The sequence below is a fragment of the Ricinus communis genome, chromosome 7 (assembly GCF_019578655.1).
Source record: "Ricinus communis isolate WT05 ecotype wild-type chromosome 7, ASM1957865v1, whole genome shotgun sequence".
Classification (NCBI taxonomy): domain Eukaryota; kingdom Viridiplantae; phylum Streptophyta; class Magnoliopsida; order Malpighiales; family Euphorbiaceae; genus Ricinus; species Ricinus communis.
The window spans coordinates 20,587,140-20,597,746 of NC_063262.1; the positions used below are offsets into that span (position 1 = coordinate 20,587,140).

A 10,607-nucleotide genomic window follows, 5' to 3' on the forward strand; every position below is an offset into this window, starting at 1 on the left:
TCTATCCTATATACTTAAAATATTATCTAAATATATATAAAGTAAATATGTTTTATAAATTTTATAAATTTTCTATTAAAATGAAAATTTTCATTTTTCTTAAAAGTTAAAAGATAAAAATAGAAAGAAAACATGCGTCTGAAAATTGGTAACCGCCTACTACTTCTTACAATAGTGTAAATATCAAAACTACCAAGACAATGGCTTGTCATAAAGTAAACTAAATGCATAGCTAGACACAAGAGCATTTCAATGATAAACAGTAGACCAAAGTCTCAACTTCATAAGTAAAATAATCTGAGTATCTATCTCAGAGATGAATTTTTCCTTTTATGTATGTAGATCAAAAGAGTGATAACCACAACAGAGAAAACATGCCAAAAATACAGTTTACCTGAGAATCCATGACTAAGTGAGCTGCTGGATAGGGTGATAAAAGAGCAGTGCACGTGATATTGGCACGGCTCAATCAAAAAGCAGGGCCCATAACATTTTGAGCACTGTTTTCTTATTGAACCGGACCAATATCCCGTTTGATTCACCTGTTCCATCTGATGCGTATATGGCAATGACAAAGCTTTTCTAATCCATTTTACTCACCATCTTTCATTTGGAAACGAGTCTTCTATCTAAATATATACACAACATACAAACAAAAAGTTCAAAACAATAAATTAAGAAAAAGATAAAACATAAGAGAAGATCAATACAAAGAGTAGGAATGAGAACATATATACATATAGGCATGCAAAAAGAACATGCAAATACTGAACAGAGAAGGGAGAGCATAACCCATGAGGAGAAGAGAAGAGAGAAAGAGACAAAGTTAAAAGAAGTAAAGAATGAGTGTGTGTCTTCAAGAAAGGTAGTAAACCAAAGGCAACAAAGAAACACAGAAAGAAAATGGGGAGATGGCAGATATAATAGCATTAAATAAGTGAAATTTAAGGTGTTCAACTACCCAATAAGGAAGGAAGTTGGGAATATTAATTTTTAAAGAAGGTACAAGAATCGTGAAAGAGGGTCCGGCGGATACAAAATCTGAAAGCTTTTAATAAAATTGGAGTAGCATTTATAGATATGGTGTGGGCAGCAAAGGTGGGACGTTGGATTCTGTTCATCCGCATTTATTAGTGTTTCAATTCACAATACAAAACATAAGAACTTTTGTTTTGTTCTGGTTTGGTTTTGGTTACCTTAGTTATTACTGCTGAGTGGGTATTTCGTAGGTTTTAGCATAACTACTTAATGCCATGCTCTCCTAGTAGCATTAGAGAATCTCAATGGTGTTTTTAATATCTTTATATTATATATAATAGAATATAATAAAAAGAAGTAAATAGTATACATTATGCATAATTTAGTATATGTTTGAGATACTTTTGATATATTACTATTTTAATTTTGTTCTAAAAAATTAAATATATAAATTTTTACTTGAATATCTGTTAGTAAATATATATATACATACTCTAAGAAAAGGGCATATCAATTGTATACCGTGATCGCGGTCTTTTTAGGATCCGTCTCAAGTGATTGTGGCTACGTTACTGTGTCGGAGGTTGTATCGTTCATACTAGGCTTGATTTAAAAGAGCCGTCTGGAAAGAGATCTCAAGAAATTTTGGTTTCCCTTGACACAAAGTCTGACCTCCACTAAACTTTAAGGCTTTTGGTTTTCCTAATCGTATTAACTTACCTTGGTTGCTACTCATTTTATTACGATGGCATTTTATTATCTTGTTTAGACATATAAAGGTGAGAAATAAAGTACTAGCCTAGCATACATCTATCTAAGTAAGGAAGGCACATTAGTGCCACTAATTCTAAGAACGTCCATTAATACCTTAAATTTTATTTGCTATGCCAAGGTGACCAAATAAGAACCGATTTTATTAAGCATATGGATGTCGGTTCATTTTATCTTTAGTCGATTAGGTGAGTGAAATATGGAAGGCGAGGGGATTCACATTGATGACTTAGTTTATTTTAGTTAACATGTGACATGATCAATCAACATACTTTCAATTTTTATTTGGCATATGAGGTGAAATCTAAGCATACCAAAACAATTAGAAAAATAGATATAAAGAATGAGAAGAGAGAAATTAATGGGATACAAAATATATTAGTAAGTATAATGGAAATTTAAATAACACCTTGAATAGTCCTAAAGCACACCTTTAAACAAATAAGTATATAAACAATCAAATCCATATTTATTCTAAATCAAGGGTGGTCTTTATTAGAGGATTAGGTCAAGCACAAGGATTCCCAACCTGTACTATGAAGAAGGTCAAATTAGTAGAATGTTTCAAATAGTGATATTATGATAAGAAACTAATAAAATGATGACTTTAATATTAAAAAGAAAAACTAAAATATGGTAAAAATGTAAATTTAATATATAAAGTCTAAACTTAGTTATTTCAAATAAAATAGAGGATAAACATGTATATCTACCCTAGATACACCATAATCAAATTATTAAACTAATCAAGCAAATGCAACTTAAGATTTAATTTACTTAAAATAAATAATCAAGCTTCTAAAGAAATTAATTTACTTAAAATAAATAATCAAACTTCTAAGAAAATTAACTTTAAACATGTGATGCTAACACCTAACCCATATTAACTTACACAAAATATTAACAATCCTAATGTACTCGAATTATTATCATGTTTAGCCATTTAAGCACGTATTCACTCAAAATAAACTCAAAACACACTCAAATCATACCGAGTTAATTTAAATTATTTTAGACAAAAACTGAAAACATTCTATAATCATCAAATACATCACTGAAAGGCCTTTGAAACCCTAGATCTACCAAAAATGCCATGAAAATGGAAGCTCCAAGCTTTTGTAAGCTTACCCAACGTAGGGTAAGCTCCTAGAAACTTGAAGCTTTTTTCATAAAATACCACTTTTTAATTTAATGCAGACATAAAATATAATAAAATATAGTCAAATATATGTCTAATACAAGTTTAATCTAGAGTTTTGACCCTCGGGGTGATACCTTTTGGGGAATAAGGCAAAAGTGATGGCTTTGAGAGTGAAAAAGGTTTTGTAAGCTACTTGATACCAAAATGAACCTCAAATGCCTCCTAGATTGAACAAAGTAATCCTGCAAATAACAAGACCGTGAAAAATAAAAGGTTGGGTGTGTTTTGGTATTGAGTGGAGGAAAAGATAAGAAAGGGTTAAATATGGGTATTTAGGCTAGAAAAAAGGATGATTTAAAGGTTGTAAGATAGATATAAGTTGCAGGAAAACTTGAAAAAAAGAGATTTGCAATGGATTCTTTTTGGGTTTTATTGTCCCTTAGAACCAAGAAGTGGGGGATTGAATTGGTGATTTCAAATCGCGGAATTAGATGAAGTACAAGGTTAAAAGCCACATGAGGATTTTAAGTGAACAAAACAAAGAGTAAAGGTTAAAAGAGATTGAGACAAGGAATTTGTATTGATTCGGGACAATCCTCCCTACGTCCACTCCTCAAGATCACACTTGAATATTTCACTATAATCAAATCTTGATTACAACCTTTGGGTTTCACAAGCTCACTCAGCAACTTGGTATTTTTTGCAGACTAACACTACACCTCTTCCTTTAGTATCTTAATCTCTCATTAAGTCCATCTACCATTGAGTTTTAATGGAAACTTAATAATCAATCCTTGTATTTTTAATGCCTAAGCTCGCATAACAATCCTTTTACAAGAGCATGCAAGCTCTTACCACTTATACAAGGTTAACTATACATAAGAATTGTAAGAATAAGTTAGGAAATGAATAGTAATGAATATGGTTCTTAGGAAGGTTTTTGATCAACTATAAATGTCTCTTATAAGGGGTATTTATACCCCTAACCACCAAAGAGACATTACAAATAGATCATGGCCCAATTCTTTACTTCTAGCTCTAGATAATGCATTAAATGCACTGTTAGAACACAGTCGCGGTCGCTACACCTTAATCGCGAACACAACTCATTTTTTACGATCGAGATTCTTGAGTCGCGGACGTGAAACTTAAAGTGGCAACGACTATATTCCACATGGCACTCTGTGATTCACCGTGTCAGAAGTAACTGTTGGCGTTTTTCTTGAGCTTGCATAAATTGTGGTTGCAAAATCAAGGGCCTAGAAGCAATTCCTACTGCTTCCTTAGCATTGAGATTCTTGGATACGATTGACTGGCTTGTGGGCACAAAACCTTCTACCTTTCAAAATTAGACTTTCGTGGGCACGATGCAGGGCTCACGATAACGAAATCTTTAATTGCCTTAATGGTTAAGTTGTTTATGAAAGTCGCATTCACGACATGCTTGTGACGATCGTGATTTAGAGAGAATTTTTTAGTACTTGATTTGATTAAGCTTCTTCAAAGAACATCTATGCATAATACTCAAAGATAAGATTAAATACACTCAATCTTAATTGTCAAGATCAAAATCAATGGTGCCTTGAGTCATGAAAAGGACTTAGGCTAACAATCTCCCCTTTTCTTATTTGACAATTAAGGTTAAATTTGATAGAGAAAAAGTGTAATATCCGAAATGTTTCTTTAATAATAATAATATTAGTAATAATTAATAAACGATTTTTTATTTAAATTAATTTTACTTTATTTTTATTTGATTTAATTGGAATGATTTAAATAGAATTTTAATGCTAGACAAAATAAGGGAGTTACTTTGTATATCTAATTTGTTTGATTTTCTTTTAAGAAATTAATTAAGTAAATCCTTTGGAAAATGGATTATTTTTTCGGTCATTCAATTTTTCCCCAATATGAATATATAAATTAATTTATATATTTGAAAGTTATGAAAGAATTAGTAAAGGATATTTTATAAAAGAATTATTGGGCAAATGGCATTTTAATTAGCTAATGGTATTAATTTTAATTGGAAAATATTTAGCAAATTGATTAATTAAATTAATTATGTTAGGATTAAATTGGAAATTTATTTTGGAATAAGGATTAAAAATATAATTTTATTAATATGGGATTTTAATGAAAATTTGTATGTTTGGTATTTTTGTAATTATATATGTCGGCAAGAGTTTTTTGATAATTTTACATTTAAAAGCAAGGGTAAATAAGTAATTATATATTTTCAATAATTCTAATTTTGGCCCAAATTAAATAGTTAGCGGCTTAATTGAAAAGCAAAAGAAAAGTTGGAAGATCAATCAGAAATTTTGTAGGACGAAATTGTTATAATTAAAGAAGTTAAGGGACTAAATGGTAAAGAAGAAAAGTTCAGGGACCAATAGTCGATATGGAGAGGAGAAGAAAAGAAAAGGAAAGAAAGAGAAGAAGAAGAAGAAGAAGAGGAAGAAGAGGAGGAGGACACGACCATCGGTGGAACAGCGTAGGAGGCTCGTCCGTGGTGTGGCGATGGCTAAGTGAAGTGTCGGCAGGCGTCGAAAATGGCTAGAAATGGCAGATTTTTCTTGCCGCCGATCATGGAGTTTCCGGTGACCATTTGCGGCGTTCTTAGGCTCAAAATGATCAGCAACTTCTGGGCTTTCTTTTCCGACCATCGCCATCCCTTGAGGCTGCCGGAATTGCAAAATTCGATGAGGTGAAAAAAGTAGGGGCAGCCGGAATTTTGAACTTTTCTGGTGAGCTCCGGTGAGGGATGGATGATCGAAGGGCATATCCAGACTCTACTCAGCTCAAGCTTTCTAATGGCACCGGTTTCGTGGCGATCGGACTCCGTTTGAAAATCGATGGCTGAGATCGTCCGTAAATCTCTCTGAATGATCGGGGGTCAGATCGAAAGATAAGAAGCTGGGATCGTCATCAGTGCATCGTTTCGAGTCCGTTGGTGCGTTCGGATCGTCAATCGGACTCCGACGGCTAGAGGCGAGTCGACCAAGCGATCAAGCGTCTCGGTAATTCTCTGGCCCGTTGATTTTAGAATTTATTAGTAAAATTTATGTGTTTATTTGTAGTGTCAATTATTAGAAATATTATATGAAGTTTATTAGTTAAAATAAATAGTTTATCGGACTGTCTGCCATTAGTCGTGATTTGTGATGTATGGCGGAGTCGGAAAAAATAGTGAAGTCTTGGGGACCCGACTCCCGTTAAAATAAATTGTTGAAATATTTGAAGTATTTTTTGGCAGGTCTTAGACCCATTATATGGGGGGCAAATATCAGTAAATTAGGGGAGGTTCTGCCGAATATGGGACGCCAGTAGAACATGCCACCTGATGGGTTGCATCAGGACCGCGTGTGCACCGGTATGAATCAGAGACAGAAAATAAGGGGTAAAGGTTTGTAAATTTTAAAAGGTAAATCTAGGACTTACCCTGGTCGAGCATTACTCTCTAAGCTGAGTAGAATGAGTTTGCCGGAGTAAAGGTCCTTGGTCGAGTATTACTTTCTAGGCGTCGGCTTATTTGGAAACCTAAGTGACCGGACTTGATTTAAGGACCTTGGTCAAGCTTCGCTCTTTGGGCGCCAGTCTTATTGGAGTAAAAGAGCCGAAAGGTAAATACTGATAGTGATAATTAAGTGACCGGACTTGAGTTAAGGACCCTGATCGAGCTTCGCTCTCTGGGCACCAGTTCTGTTGGAATGAGAGAGTCGAGATGTTAGTGTTGCGATTAGCGTTCTACTGAAGCACTTTGTCTCGTAGTATGTGAAAGTTATTTTTATTTAAGCATGGCATGACACATATATTTTTGCATGACTTAACGTTTATTTCAAATTAGATAAATGTGTTATAAAAGTGTTTGTAATTATTTTTGGATATATGATTTTAACTCACTCTCGAGACTGACATACTCAATTTCACTATTTTTCAAGTGATTGTTAGTCTTCCCGCAGTTCTTATCTAGCAACCCGACTCATTCATCATGGGGTTGATGTAATTGATTTTAGTATCTTTAACTTGTAAAATTTAGATTCTCCGCAGTAGAAATTTTTAGACTTATCAGTTCGTAATTTTATATAAGTTCAAGTCTCGCCTAACTATGCTGGCGAACCGAATTTAATTTATAGTACTCGTTGATTTAAGATTAATTATGGAAATAGTGCTTTGGATTGAGTTCGGATTTTAATTTGATTGAGTTAGTGAATAATCAAGCTTACTACGGGATTTGGTGACCTTAAGCCTACCCATTCCCTAGTGCCCATCACGGGCCTACAGATCGAGTCGTGACAAAAAGAAAATGAAGAATTGAACAAGGTCAAAATGAGAAGAGATTCTCTCCCCCTTTATAAATGATGTTTTTGAACCTACCCTTTTTTTAGTTACTATGAGCGTGGCTTTTTTGCAGCCTGCTCCAAACGATTGCAACTATGTCACTATGTCACTATGTCCAAGGTTGTCTCATCCGTACTAGGCTCGATTTAAAAGTGAGACATTTAGGAAGAGGTCTCAAGGTGTCATGACAATCGTGATGACCACAAATTATTGGAGAAGATTGGGAGTCACCACTCGAGTAAAATAATTGGGACAAATAGAGAGGGGCGAAGGATAATGGCTCAGATTTATCATAGACAGCCTAACTTTCTCCCTCCTTAAATCATAGATTTGGTTTCAGAAAGTTAGGTATGCGCTGGGAAGGGGTTAGGCACCCCAACATGCCCAGACACAAAGTCCGTGCTCTACTAGACTCTTAAGGCTTTTAGTTTCCCTAATCATACTAACCTAGATTGGTTGCTACCCGTTTTATTACAATGATATTTTATTATCTTATTTAATCATGCATAAAATGAGGAAATTAGATTACTAACCTAGCATACATCTACCTATAGAGAAGGCACATTGATGCTACTAACCTAAGGGAGGTAGGTTGCTACCTTAGATTTTATCTAACATGCCAAGGTGACCAAATTGAACTATTTTTATTTAAACGTATGGAAGCTAGGTTTATTTTATCTTTGAGCAATTAGGTGAATGAAATATGGAAAGCAGGGAACTCACATTTATGAGTTGATTTATTTTAGTAAGCATGTGAAGTGATTAATTAACCTAAGTCCAGTTTACCTTTAGTATATGAGGTAAGATCTAAATATATCAAAGTAATAAATAAACAAATATAAAGAATGGAAAGGAAGGAATTAATGAGGTACAAACTGGATTAGCAAAATATAATGGGGGAATAAGTAGCATCCTTAATAAACTTAAACCAATAATCAATAAGGCATCAAAATAATCATAATATCCACACAAAATTAAACTCATTCCCACCAAAAGGAGTTAAGTCCATTTGGCTAACCAAACCTGTTCTAGTAAAATCGAAAGTTAGTGTAGTACTCATGAAATAATTAAAATAATAAAAGCAATACAACCAAACACATTTACCATATGAATAGTCACTCAAATAGAATTAATCACACCAAATCTAACCTAAAGAAAGTAAATGGAAAGCAGAACACCTAATTAAACATAATCATGCTATCAATCATATTATTAACCTATTTATCATCAATCCTAAAAAAAATTAAACCATACATTTTATCTTTAACAATAATCAACAAATCCAAACATATGACATAAAACCCTAAACAATTAATAAAATAGAAAATAATTAAACTTGTCACTCTAATCTTTTGCTAATCATGCATTAACAACTAATTAAACCAATATTAAAACCCACCAAACAGAAAATAAACATATTCATCAAGTAATCAACATAATATATAAAAGCAATTAAGACCCAAAATTAATCAAAACTACCAAAAAAGAAGCATTAAGCTTCTATGAGCTTACCCTACATGGGGCCTTAGCCCACGTGGGCTAAGCAAAAGCTCGCGTGGCCTAAGGCTTACCCTACATGGGGTAAGCTCTTAGAAGTTTGGAGCTTCTGTTTTGGAGAATTTCTACGCCAAAAATAATTTCCAAATGTAAAATGGATGTGAATATGATGAATTGAACGTAGATAGGCACACAAGGCAAGTTTATTACGTAGTTTTCAGCCCTCAGATTATATCTTTGAAGTTAATCAAGGAAAGGAGTGATTTTAAGGTGAGAAAGGTCTTACTCGAGTTGTTTAGAAACCAAGAAGCTCTAGAACCTTTTAGAATAAACGGATTAAACCTGCAAAACATAAGAAATGTGAATGGTGCAAAGATTGAGGGTCTTTTGGGTTTAATTTAAGGAAAAAAAATGTAATGAAATATGGGTCTTTCATGAGCTATCAATGGAAGCTTAAAGGTTGTTTTAAGGACTTATGTTGCTGGAAGATTCAAGAATGGTGTCTTTGAAGGTATTAAGTATATGGGATCTAAACTTCTTGGATAATGGGTAAAGGTGATGAAGATTATAGGGTTTTATGTATTAAGGAGTGTGTATGGTGAAGTTTCTCTGGGATTATTTTGGATATGAGAAAGAAGCTCAAAACTTCTAGAGGCTTGGTTGTGGCTAGGGTGAGTGTAGAGAATGTTTTCTTTAGGGTTTTAGGTAGAATATATATATATATATGGATACTTTTAGGGTTTTTTAGATGTTAAGTTTTAAATGGCTTATTGTTTTAAGGGTTAAGGATTTGATTTTATACTTTTTGTTCTATTTGTTATTTTTTCTTTTTTTTTTCAAAAGAAAAAGTTGTCATATAAAAGAGAAATGAAAGCAGCCCAAAATTACAGTTCTAAATGGATATATAATAATATAGGTTGGACAGTTCTTAATTAGGACCTAACTCCGAATTCTTACAACACTCTAAGGAAGAATGAAGATAGAGCTTGGGTTGTATTAATGGTTTCTGCAACGTAATCAATATCCATTAGCAACATCACCCAATAGAAAGACAAAGGAATAAATATATTGCCAACTTGTAGTCCTAATAATAAACAAGAGAAATAGTATATTTGTCTATTTTAATATTACAGTCTAGTTTTTCTAATAATTTTTTTAATAAAAATCTCAGAAAGTAAAATGGGACGTCTTTGACCATATTGTATCTTCTATTTGTATTTGCCTTAAAATAGCAAGTGAGTTGGTGATTTCATATTAATATTATAATTAATTATCTTATTTTAACTTAAAAAGTATTTATGTACCACGAAATTCGTTAGAATAATTATGTCTTGGAAGAGTAAGAAACTAGCTAGTTGGCCACAAATAATTTCGGCAAGACAAATACCTCATCAAGTATAAAAACAATACCTATTAAGTTTTGGAAGAGTGCTTAATGTGTTAATGACTAAATAAAATCAATATAAATATAATTTTTAGAAAAATAAATTAAAAAATTAATAATTTAGTTACCTCTTTAATAATAAATTATATTGCACGATGGTTAACTATGAATCTCTTTAGTAGTTAGCCCTTTAAGAATTCATACCAAATAAAGTAAAGAAGATTAAATTTAGAGCAATTTGTATTTAAACTTTGAGAATGCTATTTGTAATTAAACTTAGAGCTGTGAATTGAAAATATGTTAGGTTGGGGCTTTTAAAATATCATTGTTATAAATTGATGACAACTTTGCAATTTTGATAGCTTCAGTAGTATACGCATAACAGATAACTGTTGTAATTTTAATATTAAAACTGAATAAATAATCATATCTTTAATATAATTTTTGTATGAAGAACTATACTTTGGTTCTTAAAAAGTTGAACAGTACTTT

At 32.6% G+C, this 10,607-nt stretch overlaps 1 long non-coding RNA gene across 1 annotated transcript; it reads left to right on the forward strand.

The window, feature by feature from the left end:
• The first annotated feature begins 5,413 nt into the window (after window positions 1–5,413).
• On the forward strand, window positions 5,414–6,780 carry LOC125370516. The gene is made up of 2 exons (XR_007216550.1): window positions 5,414–5,913; window positions 6,150–6,780. It is a non-coding gene; the product is annotated as an uncharacterized LOC125370516 (long non-coding RNA).
• The last annotated feature ends 3,827 nt before the right edge of the window (window positions 6,781–10,607 follow it).